The sequence below is a fragment of the Strix uralensis genome, chromosome 12, assembly GCF_047716275.1.
Source record: "Strix uralensis isolate ZFMK-TIS-50842 chromosome 12, bStrUra1, whole genome shotgun sequence".
NCBI lineage: Eukaryota > Metazoa > Chordata > Aves > Strigiformes > Strigidae > Strix > Strix uralensis.
Window position 1 is genome coordinate 17,204,628 of NC_133983.1, and position 16,518 is coordinate 17,221,145.

The 16,518-nt window shown below is 37.3% G+C and overlaps 1 long non-coding RNA gene across 1 annotated transcript in view; it reads left to right on the plus strand.

The window, feature by feature from the left end:
- LOC141948774 (uncharacterized) overlaps positions 1-15,622 on the plus strand; it is a 137,699-nt gene extending 122,077 nt beyond the window's left edge. The window contains exons 2-3 of the long non-coding RNA XR_012630547.1: positions 14,074-14,194; positions 15,509-15,622. This is a non-coding gene — a long non-coding RNA (uncharacterized LOC141948774). The remainder of the gene's footprint in view (positions 1-14,073; positions 14,195-15,508) is intronic.
- Positions 15,623-16,518: the final 896 nt, after the last annotated feature.

Below are 16,518 nucleotides of genomic sequence, written 5' to 3' on the forward strand. Positions count from 1 at the left end.
TCTAACGTTCAGGTTGACACTGCTCTGATGCATTATACAGAGTTCTAATATCTGGCATGCTGGTTGTCTCCCTTGGCATTTTGAAGACATGAAAAATCATGCTTTGGAGGACTTGCCAGCTAAATTCTTCCCCTGCAGTTTTGCTGCATTACATATCTAATTTCCACGCATCCAACGTTTGAACTTTATTATTTTCATCCTTCCAAAATACAGAAGTTATATTAAAGTGTCTCTAAAGCCCCATGGATTTAACAAGTTATGCTGATTAATGGAGTTAATTACTTATCTGTTAAAATGTTACAGAAATGAACTAAAAAGATATTATTTTACTTTAATTTTTTAGTTCTCCTTTCACTTAATACACTTGCTTCTTCTATGACAGAAACTAAAACAATGAACAAGGCAAAAGAAAGACATATTGCAGAGTCCTTTATCAGGGAAATAAATTTCAAGATCCTTCATTGCTTAAGCTTTGCATTTCAGTTTATGCATGTGAGTACCTTTGCCTTTTCAGACATGGAGACTTACATGTGACATCTAATGACAGTAAGACTAAATGAATATTCCTATATTTTTGGGTTTTTGTAAATCAGATAGCTGACTAAACCTCAAAAGGAGAACTGCTTTGCTGTGTCTGCAGGGTAAAGTTGGAGAAACTGTTTGGAAATGATAATCAGGCTGGGCTTCTCTACAAAAGGAACGTCTGCTAATCTCAGGTACATATCTAGTCCCCTACACATATTTGAGCAATTCACTAGCAGCAGCATACTAATCTTCACTCTTGTGAAATAGGGAACTACTATTATCTCCATTTTACAATTAGAAACCAAGACAGAGGAAATACTAAAAAAAAAGTGGCAAGAACAAAAAAACTGAATAGCAGCCTCATCAATTGCAGATGACTTTCTCATGCTTCTGTATCTTTTTATAGGTTTTTAGCTAGACCATCGTCTCAGCCAGAAGGGTAATCCCTATGTTTCTAGCGCCTGAATACTGTACCTTTTAATAACATTATAAAAGTATTAGTGCAGCTTTAATCTTATTCCCGTTTCAATCATAACTATTATTTGGCATGGAGAAAAACTCCCACAAAACACTGTCATAGAAGCTTAGCTTCGCAGTACAGTTCAAAAAAAAGCAATTAGCTACTTATTAGTTAATGGACAACTATCAATGACCTGTGAGAGTTACATCCCAGATCAGTATCAGCAGTAAGCATAATAAGTTTGTAACTTCCAGCCAGTGAAAAGGGAGATACTGCCATTTTCCATGATGAAGTATCTTCCACTTCATGAATGCAATCAGGTATAGAAATACAACATCACTGGGTTTTACAATGCAAATTTAGTCATCTCTACGTACTGTGTTCAGTGTAAATGTCCTCAAATGCATAAAATGAAGCACAGTGAACAAAAAATATGCACAATTTGTTACACAGAGCATGGAAGGGGTGTTTGCTCAGACAGACTCTGAGCACCATCTGGGAGACAAGTGTTTAGTTTTGCAACAGATTGCATAATTTTCATGTAGAATCTGGAGAAAAGCTCTAAATGCTTTAATAGATAGTTGATTTAACATGCATTTAATCTTTGTTTTGTGTTGTCTTAAAGGCTATGCATATGTTTTGAATGACGGAAGTAGTCATTAACTTATTACAGTGCTCATCCCCTTTGCATGATTTGCTTTCTTTTCTTTTCTTCTCGTTGCGTGTGTCTGTGTGCATGCAATATTTCACCTTACAGAGTTCGTTTTCACAGCACATGGTAATTAATCTTAGTAAAAAGCCAAGCATCTACTGCATATGCATGCCATTTGATTGATTAGATTAAAAATTTAATGTTACAGTTCATACATTAGCAATATTTCAATATAACATATACCAAGGACTCTACTATCAATAATAAGAATACTTCAAGAACACAAATTAACACCTGAAGCATAAGAATGACCTTGAGAGAATGAAGTGCTTTACCTAAAACACATTGCTTAAAATGTATTTAAACTGTGCGAAAAAAGCTGTAGAAAGCACTGCCCTTCAGAATAGGAAAATTTCTGATAAAGAATTTCTCACTTGGAGCTTTTTAGAAGTGGCGTAATGTTTAGAAACACTACATTCATTTTTAGTTTTCTTTACTGGTATCCAACTAAAGAGTTCTGCTACACAATACTAAAAAGCTATACATTAGAACTTTTTTCAATCTTCTTCTTGCACAAGTTAATAAAAACATTGGAAGCCATAAACTGAGGATTCACTTTATTAGGGCCAGAAACATAGAGAAAGAAATATAATAAATTGAGACTATACATATTGTATAAAAAAGGCATGCTGTATTATGTGACATTGTTATGACAAAATGAAATACATCCTTCATTTGGATATCTGTTCTTCTATATCCAAAAGCAAAAGTACATCAAAATACTTCTACACTGATTGACTTGTAATGCAATGCACTGCAGCATCTTTGAACCTTAAGCAATGATAATGCTTTCAAACCTGCTATAAACTGGGTCAACTGTATGAAGATATTGTAAAAAATGATGCAGTAATTCAATTTAGCACTGTGTGAAAACCGCACAATAGCAGGATTAAAGGTTCTGAAAATGAAGACAAGTGGTTCATTATTAACTCCTTAAATGTTGTTTCTTCTGCCTTTCCTGGAATGTCATTTATCTGTAGCTTAGGATTGTAATTTTTGTGTCATGATACAGTGTATACATTCTATATTGCATCTCCATATGAGCACACTGAAGTTTCCCCAAAGGCTTAATAACCTTTATGAAATAAGTCAGCATTCACTATTAATTTTACCCACATAGGTAACAAAAATAAATTAGAAAGAAAAAGCATTATACAATCATATAAAAGCTGTGGCATGTACAAAACATAGTCAACTTTAAAAAAAAAAAAAAGGAGAAAAGCAGCTGTTTAAGTGGCCAAAGAGCAGCATAAAAGAAGAAAAAAAAAAAAGTAATGCTAAATCTGCAAATGGGAAGTGCTTGTATGCAGTAGAGATACCCCTATTTGTTCCTTGTATAATGCAATAATTTAAACAGCTGGCCTCTTTTGTAACATGGTAATTTTATAGACATCATTTCTTTATGTGCCTAAAGAGGTCTTTTTTTTTTTCCTTGGGCTATTGTGTGTTGTATGTGCATGTGAATATGTTTTGGATCAGCATGTGTGACTGCCATGGCCATTCTTTCAGCAGGAAGTCCAGTCTCTGTCCCAGTGTATAACAATAGCATGCCATGCTGATGATCACCAGAATCCAGTGCTCGATTCACAGGCAACGTCAAAATGAGTAACAATCGAAGAGAAACCAGCCTGGAATGATTTAAAGAGCTGGGTAAGCCTAAAGATGAAAAAAAAAAAAAAAAAAAAAAAAAAAAAAAAAAAAATCCTGCTCCAGGGGAGCAATTGTACTTTTGTGTATGGATCTATAAAAAACCTCCTCTGAATTCTTTGAGAGCTTCGATAGCTTCAATTAAATTCAGTCTGGACATCTAAAAATAAAGTTGATAATAGACAGAAGTGTAGTCTTACTTCTGCTGTGGAAGATTATCTTTCTTCCAAACTGTAATATGTTTGATAGCACTGATTTTTGAACTTAATCTTATTCTTAATTGGCAGAGGATTGATGCAAAATTCTATTTGGCACTTAGTATTTGTGCCTAAATTGACAGACAGTGTGCTCCAAAATGCATGTTATGGTTCTGGCTACCACCAGTCATCCAGACCAAGGGATCTGCTGGTGCTCCTCCCCATCTGCCAGAGGCTTTCTTGCCAGTAGCAGCTAGGCCAGACTGATGTGTCCTGGGTCTGATTTCAACACAGACAGGATGCAGCTAGGGCTGGTTAACTTGGTTCTAGAAAGCAGTCTTAGGTCCCCTAGTTTAAGTGTGTGCATGGCATTGCCCACAACTAGAACTGTAGTTGCTTGGCCATCACAACAACTAAATTAAAAATGAATGTTGGAGAAAAATCATAACAATCCAAAATAAAACAGCAACTTGAGTGATGATCAGCACCGATATTATTACTAACGAAGAAGTCTCAAACCTAAATTTAGTGACTCAAATGCAACTTACGTGTTTTAAAGAATTTGCGGTTTATTTTCCTCTGCTTCCCCATCTCAAATAGTAGTAGTAATTATATAAATTACTACTCCCTTTTGAACTCATGGTTACAGATCCCAGAGCACAGAAGCTATGTGATACCTCACCTATTTCTGTATCATTTCATTATGCAGATCTGGTGGCACATGGGATGCAGCCTGCATCATCTCCTTGCTTCAACTTCTGCCATAATTCATAGTAAAACCATTGGTCAGTGAGCTCAACTGTAATATTAGTGTTGGGTCTGTCATTAAGTCAGCATGAGATGAAAGAGAGTAGCTGAGCATATAGAAAAGCACTCATACAAAGAGACTTCACTCAGTGGCACAAATGGATATCATAAGTGGAAAATATGTTAAATAAATGTTGTGACAGAACTGTTTGTTTTGAGAATAAAGAGAGAGAAGAGGGATAGAGTCTTCTAACTGTATAAATTATCATTAAGCAATTAACACTTTCTCCATCTGTGGTCCAAAACATAAGTTGTTCTCCTTCAGAAGTGATCATACATTATGACTGTATATCTCTAGGAACAAGGAAGGATGTGCAACTTACCAGTTTCTTTTTTTAAAAAGTATAAACGTTTAATTGTATAACAGAAAATGGACTGAAGGAATAAGGTAAACTCTAAAAACAGAGTGGGAGCAATTTTTTTTTCCCCTATAATAATAATAATGTAGATTATATTTGTGAGGTAAATTTATAAACCCCTCATACTGTTTGTTTTCTCAGTTTTTGCAGTTTTCTCAGCTTGGATGAAGACAATGATTCAACCTTTATGTTTGCTTATAGTCAATCTCATGTTTAAATTACTGGAATTTGCAACTAGAGGTTTCACACTCTGGAAAAGCACTCTATTTATGGAGGACGAAAATCAATGATCCTATTGCTCTTAAATTTTTTCAGAAGGGGTTTTTTTGGGTGTTTTTTCTTGATGCACAACCACCTGTTCTGGAACTTCCATAATTTCATAGTGTCTTTATGGTAACTTTCAAGGCATCCTGAAACTCAGTTTCACACTAACAGAATTTAACTGAATTTGTACTTACCAAAATCAGTATACATGGTTAACTTCATGAAACTGAGATTAGCTAAACCTTGAGATACAATGTCTACCAGAGCATCAGATTTCTATCATGACCATGCAATGGGAAAAACTTCCAGATTTCAGGTTCATGGTGTGAAAAGGATGTTTGTGTTAAGTTCGGTACTGTTGCAGAGAGCAGTTCTGCATCGGTTGGATCAAGCGAGGACAGAGGTACACGGGGATTAATTTGGAAAGGTAATCCATGGTCTGATCAGCAAACAATTAAAATCTCTGAAATAAAATTCAACTGCGGGACAGCAAAATGAGGAATGGAAATTACAGCAATATACTCCCACTTTTTATTTTTTCCTAAATTTATTCATTTACTCATGTTGACCAGTATGCTTGTGAATGCAAAATGTAGTTTGCTTTTATGCATATCTTGCTGTATATAAATGCTTGTTTCTAAGTAGTAATAATATGCATTTTAGGGATATGATCCAATATCTGCTGAAATCAGAAGAGAAGTCTGTATTGCTCTCCAGCTTATTTGAAACAGGTCCAGATCAGGAAAACAAGCGATACATTCAGTGTTTCTGAGTGAAGTAACATGCATCAATTAACTGTGCCACAGTTAGTTCTTGGCGGCTTCTTTGCAAAGTGATTGCCAGTTGCTTTTGATAGTTATGAATGAAATTAAGACCTTCAGGGTGGAAAAGCACGTACAGTCCTTAGCTGTTTTATATGAAAAAAAATTATGTTTTCATGTGGGGCACAATAGCAAAGAAACAGGGTTTTCAAAGTGACATTCCTGTGCTAGAGCTCCCGATAAGTACCTGTATATGGGTACCATCAGCAGAACCGGCAGAACAAGCCATATTTGGATGAATCCCTTGGCAAAGTGATAATCTGTGCAGAAAGGAAAAGCAAGTTTGCTTTCTTGGGGTGAAGCTGGGGTGGACATAATCAAAACGTGGGTGAGAGATGACGCATAACCTTTAACGTGCAAAAGATTAAAGCATGAGGTGGCAAAGAGTAAATGTGGACTTCTAAATTTGTTTGGTAAGATAGATGTGCAATTAGAGGAAGCAGAAATTTAAGACCAAATAAACCCTAAATAGAAGGCAGACCTGTCTGCCATGATAAGGTAGTCATTTAGGCCCACAACAAGTGTCAGTACAGTAATTAGAATATACTGAGAAATCTGATTGGAATTTTTGCATGATGAGAGCATTGCCAACTGCTTTTGATATTGGCTGATAGCAACAGTAACAGGCTGACAACACCTGTTCTGAATTCTTTACCAGCAAGAGGGGAAGATGCTTTTCAGTGGATTTATCCTTTTGCATCTCCCCTTTCTTTTCCAGCCTCTTAAGTCCTTTGTAAACAAATAAACAGCAACGATATCGTGAAGGGTTAATTGTGCCAGGCATTGCTCAAGCTCACTTAAGAAGAGGTGCCATATATAAATTGCACTCTTCATGTGTGAGCTTCCCTCGTGTGTTACATTTGCCATCAAGTTTTGGATTCACTTTGCAAGTTTTCAGAGAAGTATTATTCTATTCTGATGTTTTTCATAAGCACTGGCAAAAGGTTTTGCTGTCCTGTCTCTCTCCCCTGGAATTTCAGCTTGCTCGAAACAAAGAAAAGATTATTTGCAATAGATCAATATTCCCTTAAGATGTAAATGCATCAGCTTTTCTAAGTGAAGCAAGATTTGGCCTGGCCAGTACTAATGTTAGATCTCAAAGGATATCTCAGGGGCTGCAGAAATTGTAACGAGGAATCAATAACTAGAACAAATCTCTCACAGGCCTGATGCAGCCTCTCAGAGTATGTTTGTGTCTTTGTATAACTGGAGGTAGTTTTCTGCAAATGAGATGCAAAATGGAGGAATTTGGGAAATTCATGTGTTAGTTTTAGTGCTGGGCAGGACTGTAAGTTTGATCCCAGCGGTGAGATTGTGCTGTCAGTAATCATATTCTTCCTACCTAAATTGCCACCGGAGGAAATACTCTCCTTTACTCACCCCTCTTAGCTGGTATACGTTGCTTCCTTTTACTGTTTAAGCAGAGGCTGTGTGTCACCCTAGGTATGCCTGAATTATGGTTTGGATTAAAGAGAATAATTTTTATACAATGTTTTGGGGTGAAATGAGCAGTTTCAAGTCCTACAAATGTATGCAGAGTATTTTGCTCTCTCCCACACTGTTCTTGGATGTGAACATGCTGAGCTTTCCTGTATCCATTTAATAGCTTTATAAGAAAATGAGTCAGGATTATGCTGCTGGACCACCACAGCAAGCTTTCTGTCCATCAGGGCATGAGGGACTATGTAAATATATGCATATATCTATATATATCAGGGGCTATTTTTTGTACCCCCTTAAAGTGAACTGTTCTGATATTTTGCCAGGGTGGAGACCCAGGGCAAGTTGAATGTCTCAGCTGAATGCTGAGTGTATTTATAAGGCGAGCAGGAATCCTGTTGTATTTATTAATAATCTGAGATGCACAGAAAGTCTGCAAACAGCTTGGTATTCATAAAACGTAAGAAAAGTTCAGATGCTGCATACTGGGATGTTACAATTCCATTACAGTAAGGACCTTTTGCCTTTGTTTTGTGAATGACTTTTTCATTTATGGAGTCCCTCTTTGTTCTTCTCTCCAAGCTATCGTTCTTTTGTGTTAATTAAAACCCAGACGATTAAGTAGACAAAAGTGCACTCAAGCTTCTGTGCACACCCAGCTGAAAACAGGGCCAAATGACCACAAAGATGCTAGCAGAGATGCGAGCCTTGTCACTGGAGTAGAATGACTGAATATGAAATTCATTATTGGGAAGCAAAGTGACATTTAAATTATGCTGGTGTTTCTCCTACAGGCTTCTGACAGGGTATTTTCAGAAAGAAAATTAAATGAGTTACAAGGCACTTAAATGCAATGCTTGAAAATGGTATCTTAATGTGTTTGATTCTTAAACGAAATGTTAGCCCTGTGTATCTCTATGATTTTACCATGAATGTGACATGTAAAACTGACACTGTATCTCCTCAAATCTTCAGTGCAATAACTTGCATCCTTTAAATGCTGGCCTTGTGCCATTTCTGTTGAACCTACACAATAGAATTAGTCATGTGGAGAGGGGAACAGCTGGCAAAAAAAAAAAAAAAAAAAAAAGGCATGAGCAATGAGCAGCCAACTTCTTAGCATTGTCACAGGTAAAAGACAGCAGTGAATCACAGGCAAGTGCAAACCTATCCAGGGAAAAAAAGCCAGTAATAAAGGTGATTCAACTGTAATGTCAGGCTCTCTCAAGGAAGTGATCTGCAGATGGATAGAGAAGTGGAGAAGAAATGGCTTCAGACAGGTGAAGGCTAATTTTTGATGTTGAAAAGAAAGCTTCATCCTTCTTGTCTGAGGCCCCAGTTTGAAAAGGGTATTTATCTATGGGGTTAACTTCATCAGCTCCACTAACTGCACTCCAGTGAGAGCTAAGAAGATAATTAAAATTACCACCATGCTTAATCAACTTGCCAGCATAGGGATACTCTCTTCAATTGGGGCACAATTAAATTAAAGTTAACTTCTTCTAAATATATGCAAGAAGTAGACATCTGGCAAAGTCTAGCTGAAAATGCACAGAGCTGCATTATGACAATCTCCAAGGAGAAAGGAAATGGAAAGTGAAAGGATATGAGAGAGCAAGACTTCTGCCAAGTCCTTTAATCTTTGTTTTGCAATGCAGCCTACCAATCACAAAAAATACTAATGATTTCACTAATTTATTGCTAAATCACTAAACTAGGAATTTCACTCATTTGCCCATATATACATAATATACATATGAAAACGTATGCATATACATTAATGTACATTATTTTAAAATGTTTCAGTAAGCATCTATAACTGTTGTTGTGTTTCACAACAATTTGTAAGTGCAATTAAAAGGTCTGAAAATTATATAAAAGGAAGCAGACTAATTGAGCTAATCAGAGACAAGATCAAGGCCCTCCTGGCCTTGAAATCTATAGCTCCATGAAAGGGAGTCTTTGAATATTTGCTGAATCTGAGGATATTAATAATCAGCAGTTACAGTTCTGTCCATCTACAAGGGGCATCAAAGAATTAATTTTTACAACATGCCCAGAAGGTAAATAGCAGAATCCCTATTAATTTTACTGAATCACAAAGTCAAGAAGACCTGCTAAAGCCACAGCTGGAACTAGTCACAGCCAGATTATATATTTCAAATTCCTGATTCCTAATCTCTGAGCATCTGCTAAAAGCTCACTAAAGACAAAAAGGCTTCTATTCAGATCTGGTCTGATAAAAAGTGTGACTGGCAGTTGTGCTCTCACACTCTGAAAAGTCAGAATGCTTTAAAAATAATTCAGAGTGTAAGTAAATAATTATCTTTTCTTATTTTTCTCTACAGTAGGAACCTTGAAGAACCTTTTCAAATGTGAAACCCACATTTCAGAAGTGCTTTAAAGAGTACAGTCACTCACCAAGAGCTAAAACCTAGGACCCATCAAGCACTTCCTATTTTAAATTATATTTATCTTTATCTTGCAAAGGCATCACCCCATTCCTTTTACTTAACTATGCGAAAAAAGGTAATAATTCTCTTTTTCTTCCCCATAAACTGTAGAAGTAGTAAGTTCATTAGCTATGGTTTTGACTTTTCTGTGCTTCTTTATGTAAGTTGCTGTTTCATTCATGGGGGAATGTTGTAAAAGTACTGATGGAGGCTGAAGAAATGCCTTGTTAATTTATTCCTTAGTGAGATATCATTCGAATGCTTTGGAATGGCACTAAGTCTCCTGAGTTCCCAAGTCTTCCCATATGGCTTGTTCTAGCCTGGCCACAATGCCTGAGGAGTAGAATATAATTAGAGCTCTACTTTCAGGAGATCATCCTCCTTTTTCACCAGGTACTTCCTCTTGATGGGATCTGATTGTTGATCTTGCCCTTGTTTTCTATTTTACATCTTAAATACAAGATTTTACAAAATAGTTCAGTGTATCAGATGTTCATTTTCAGCCCAAATGTGTGGTATCTTCAAATATGGCAACAGTCAGTCCCTTCTCAAGTCATCGGTTTAACATTGGATTCCAAAGGCAAATTAAAGGGGGATTTATACTTAAATTGTTGTCTGCACTCCTGAATGAAATGTGTCAGAATCCATTTGAGTTAACTAGACTAGTTTATACTATAGTGGGTTTTTTTCCACTTTTAAACAGTTCCATGATAGCCGAGAGCGTCAGTTCAGCAGGTGATGACTCTTACTCCGCTCATCATGGGTCTCCCCGGGGGGGCAGCTGCCCAGCAGGCTGACAGGGTAGGACGGCTCCTGCCAGAGCCTGGTTCAGGCAACGGCTGCTCTTCCCGTATCTCAGGCCTCGCACACAACCTCCAAAGGCGCCTACCCAGAGCCGAACGCTTGGAATGCAGACAGCTCCCGCCAGCTGGGAGGGAAAATTTGGAACCAATGAGGAATATAAAATGAGGCTCTTGACATATATGCATGATGAAGTTTGTATACAGATGCAAAACCAGAAGCATTTGACGTGCAGGGTCTTTACAGACCTGACACCATCCCTGGAGGTATTTAAGACGTGTAGATGTGGTGCTTAGGGACACGGTTTAGTGGTGGACTTGGCAGTGTTAGGTGTTTGGACTCGATGATCTTTTCCAGTCTAAATGATTCTATGATTCTGTGACACAACACACTTACAAAGCGCAAATTGATTTTAAGTTACTTATATGTTGGAAAAGAAAGAGTATTACTGAACACCTTCAGTTCAGTCTGGCAGTTATTCTAAATAGAAGAAAGCACCAACATCCAAAAATCTTAGACCATAAAAAAGCCACTGTTCATCCTGCAAGTGTATTAATTATCACTGGCAAATAAAACACTGAAACACCCTCCATGTTTCTGTAAGGGGAGACTGAGCAGTTCAACTCCTGAAGCTCCTACTCAGGCAGAATTTGCCAGTTCTTACACCAGATCTCAGCAGGCTTGATTTGAACGAAGTTGTAGGCTTGAAGCCATAAAGTTTAGGTATTAGAAAGGTAGCTCCAGTGGGAAGAAAATGCAAAAATCAAATTGTCTGAAATTTTACTCTTTGAGTCATGAACACATTCTTCTGAAAAGTTAAGCAAGTGATTAGCAAGTTATCAAAACTGTCCATGCTGGACTACCTCCCCACAGAAAAAAATGGATGCTTTCATTAATAGTAATCCCAGAAAACCATTCTGACATGCTCATTTTTATTTTCTTCCATTGGCAATCAAAGAACTGTGCTTGTGAGGGAAAGAACATTCTAATATCCCCATCATCTTTTCCCCTTTCCTTTCAAAATGAAAAGAGTACATCTCTTCATTTCTCTGTTGTGTTCAGCTACTCTTTTACAACAGTGGGTCGTGAAACCAGAACTCCCACTGTCATAGGATCAGAGACAGGCTTAATATTTTAGAGGTGGTTCTGAAGTCCTGAGAAATCCTTCAAAAGCTGTATGCTTTTAGCTGTGCTGAATTGCTACTGTCTTCAGATCTGATCTTTCCAGCAGTTGATTTTCCCTTTATCCTGTGTGACCAGACATCTCCCATAGGAGAAATTATGGTTCTGGCTTTCCTAAAATTCCCAGTGGCACAAAAATGGGTCACACTTTGAATCCTGTTTACACTAGCTTCACAAACTTACTCATTGCTTTTATCATGCAGATGGTTGTATGTAAGAAAACATATTTGTTAGATGTAAATTTTAGCTGCTTGGGGTCTCTGTCTCTATGTAATATCTAGCCTAATGTCACCACAGGACAACATTTATGTTTTCATTTAAAAATAAAGTAAGCAGATGGGACTTCTCTCATCCATAGAGTAGTAAATTAAAAACAAAAGTAACAATTTTTTTAATGTTGTACTCTGCTGGGATGAGAGTTTGGCATTATGACATCTGGTCTAATTTGAGTATTCCAGTAGCTGCTGTACAGCATTTACTAAAACACTGAAAGGAAGCCTGATAATACTATTTTTGCATAATCCCTGTGAACATGTACACAGAAAGTCTGTGCTTACCCACCTCTCAGCAAAGTAAAAAAGTGACTTTCATGGCATATGCCAAGTAGTAATCACTATAGTTGAAATGCAGTCATACAAAGTCCATTTGAGATTATCTGTCCATGAAGACAATGGGAAAGAGAAGAAGAAAAGAGATAGCAGTCTCCCAATTTGTACTTTGAAAATGTCTTCCCAAGTGAACAGCTTTTTCTCAGTAATCTTCCAACCATTAGGGCAAGTTACTGAGATTCCACTGAATATTCAAAATGTTTCTTCAATAGGTAGAGATCTTACGGTGCCAAGAAACTATCAAGAAATAACTTAATTTTTGTCCTCTAATTATAAACATCTTTAACCAGACACAAAGCATGACTAGTAAATGATTAAATAATTTTTGAGAGTTCAACATAACATGCCACAGATATGCCATAAAATTGAAATGCCTAATGTATCTAAATACAAAACCCAAGTAAACTAAATAGATAAATGGGCAGATTGCAATTCCCAGGAAATAATGCCTTTCGCTCTTCTGTGGAATAAAGAAGTTCTCATTTCTAAGTCATTGACTCTGGTCAAAAAATTACCTGCTGGAAACTGCTGCAGTTGCTAGTTGGTATCAGGTCAAATATTAGTGAGAAAATCAAGTCAGGCTTCTCCTTCAGTGGTAAAGCAATCTAGCAGATACATTACTGGATAAACTTTGAAGAACTGAGCTCCATTCCTTGCTTGACTTCTGGCTGAACTGATGGTAAGTCACAGCTGTGCTATCTCCATAAAATGCCTAAGATTCCTCACCTGCAACAAAGGAATAAGGTTAGTGTTACTAATACTTCTAAATGGATTTATATGGTGCTTTGAAAAAAACCCCAGAAGTAGTGTGGTTTGTTTGGAGGTGGGGGTGGTTTTTGCAGCAAGTAACTAGGTTCAACCAGCAGTGAGAGAATGCATTTAGCTCCTATCCTTCAGCTTTCAGTTTGGAACTGAGTCACAAGTGCTGAGGTCAGTGGGAACACAGTGACCTTCCAGACATGAAGGATGCCTTCCAGCTCTGTACACCACACTACCTTTTCATGAGCACCAAGGGTACTTAGAAAGGAGACATTCTCTTAGATTTTTTCAGGAAAACACTTTTGGCAAATCCAGCCAAAATACAAGTTCTTTTTACATACTTTACATGACTTTTTTAGGGAAAACTAACAATGCATCAACCTGAGAGGAAGTGCTTTTTTTCAGTCAGACTGTAGTAGGGCTTCATAAGCATTTACCTTCTGCTTCTAGCTAAGGAGAATGAACAGTTAGTAATACTAAGTGATATGAGAGAACAGCAAGCCTTGTGTTTATTCAAAGGTTATGCAATTACTTTAGTTGATATTTTTATTCTGTGACAATAATGATACAGTATTTTACACAAATATAATAAATAATGAATATTGTGAATGCTGATAGTTTAAGGAATTACACTGAGAGAAGAAAAAAAATCTTATTTGGTTTTAAGTGTCATACAAATCTGCTGTGCAAGAGGAATGATGATGAATAAATATACTAGTCTTATGTGGGTAATCCCGTATGCATAGTGACCCTGGAACTGGGGCTCTGTATAGGTGCAGGGCAACATCAAAATTTATGCATTTTTAGAATTTAGACCCTAATATGGAAAATGAACTTTCCTCCTGAATCAGCCAGCATGTCTGTACTTTCATTGGCAGTGGCTAGTAACTAAAGTTCAAATGACTTTGAGCCACCTTGTTTTCACACACCTCACCATATTCCGTATTAGTATTGGTCAAAACCAAACTTTTTTCATGAAGAATTTTGAACAAAGAAACCTTAGGGCTTTTTTCTTTCACTTTTTGCTTTTCAATCTAGCTTTCAGGGTGGAAATAAAGAACTGGAGTCCAAAAACAAGCATGGACAGAGTTAAAGTACCCATTTGGAAACCTGAAGGATCAGGGATGTCTTAAATAACACCTCCTTCTCTGGACTTAAGGTGGGTGGAAATGCTAACTGTTGTTCAGGGTTTCTTTTGAAAAAATGTGGAAAATTTCCTTCTTTTAGACAGATGGCTAAAAAGTAGATGTTTCCTCTTCTACCTTCATTTATCTCAGTAGCTAAACTACTCACTGAAGAGGTGGGGTACTTCAGTTCACAGCTTCTTCTATCCAGGGAATTGAAATTCAAATTTAAATCCTTATCTGTCTTTCTGGAGAGTGCTTCATCACCACTGTATGTTGCACCATGTGTATATCTGTAAGTATGCAAGAGAGCATTTTTCTCATTTTTTTTAGGGAAGCAGTTTATTTTGCATGACATACTAATTAGGGAGCAGATGCACTCCTTTACAGTCTAATCTTATGGTTAGAATGCTTTCCTGGGAGGGAGAAAAAAATGTAGGTTCAGAATCCCTAAAACATGGGAAGTAATTCAAAACAGACCTGCTGCACTCCGCTGTGTTCTGAGAACTGGATATAAAAAGTTACCGCCAATTACCATTCTTGTAGTCTTCTAATACTACATTTTAAAGTTCTCAGGCAATTAAAAATGAAGATTTTGTGCTGGAACAGTTTTGCTCTTTAGTAGTAATGGAGAAAATCTGGTCTTTGCAAGTAGCATTCCCATATGGACTCCAGAAATATGTTTTATTGTCTTTAGAGCAAGAACTAATTCAGAGAAAGGCTCTTTTATCTGCCACCTATGAATCTTGACCTTGACCTAGAAAGTCTATCCTCACTGTTGCATGAGGGGCAATTAAACTTCTGTGAAGCAAAACCTCCCTATCATAGCAAAATATGTCAAGTGTATCAGAGCTCAAACCTCCAGCCTCATTTTATTTCCTTTAAAATGTGCCAAGCTGCCTCACATTAATTTCAATAAACTGAGAACAACAGCATTTAATAGGTTTGAGAAACTTGAAAGTTTCTCTAATCTGTTTTGGGTTGTTAGGGGATTTTTTTTTTGAGGGGAGAGCAGGTTTCCAAAGTGAGTAAGACATAGATTTCCAAAACAAGACATGGGGCTCAGACATTTAACTGAGCTACACTGGTCTAAGAAGTTACTGTGTACCAGCTGAATCTCATAGCTGTTAGTAACGGCTCGTGTGCTCACTAATAGCCTTGCCTGATTCTGAGCTAATACAACTTAGGAAAAGCTCAGAGTAACAGATTCTTGCATTTTACTTGGGGAGGGAACAGGCTAGAGTACACAAATGAACTGTTCTATTATGGCAGCTCAGCTGATGGGAAGTAATTTATTAAGCTTATGTTACCAAGTCGTTAATACACTGATCACTGCTATCCTTTCACAGACTCCAAGGAGGAGGGAAGTGTACCCAACTACAGCACATACTGTTGAACAAATCATGGTCAGACAGCTTGCTGAGTTCTTACATAAAGCAAAGATGCTTTTAAAATTCAAGTGGATCCATGGATCCTCAGATTCATACTGTGCATGAAGGAGCATAACATAAAAATCTCTGCTGTTCTGTTTTTGTCAGTAGTATCTGACCACAATAAAGGTTTGCTTGCCTTCAAGAAACGCAGGTAATCATTGTTTGATTACTTGCTTAAATATGGGTCGATGCTTAAATATGCCTTGTTTTCTTATATACCCAAATGAAATGCATCCAGAAGGCCTTTTTATCTTACATCCTTGAAAATGAGAAAGTTTACAACAGGAAAGAGGGTCCTTGATGCTGAAAGGCTTACAGTTTTCCTAGTACAATCAATGCTTCTAGAATGCTGGATCCCAGGGTTCTGCAATTTTGCATTGATCTCATTCACCCCGTTTCCCATGAGAGCCTTTCTGAAATACTGCTATTGAGTAATACGCTCACAACTATGAAGGGAATAGAGAAGGAGTAACCTTTGCTGCTTGAGTAAAATGCAGAATGACATAAAGCATCCAATTCAGCCTCCTTTAGGGTGTTTAAGACACAGAACTCATTTTTCTGGATGAAAAGCAGACAGTGACACTGCCAGCAGCAACTGTGTCAGCTCAGGTTCTCCCAGCAGGAGAGACATACAGGGTGGCTGGAGAGGGAAACACAACAGATGCCACAAATGGAAGTGCTCATTTAGAGCCCACATTTAACTACATAAAATGAGGTGTGGGGCATGTAAAAGTTAACAGTAACTCTTCAAAACATAACAAATGGAACTGCTCAATAATGCAAAGTATAGACCAATTAAGATCTGTTTAAACTGGGGGTCCCAGCTTGCATCCAGAGCATCCTTACGTATGCATCCTTATGGATGAATAATGAATGGCTTGGTTTGGTATCTTAACCACAAAAACATTCAAGAGAAAAATTAAAAC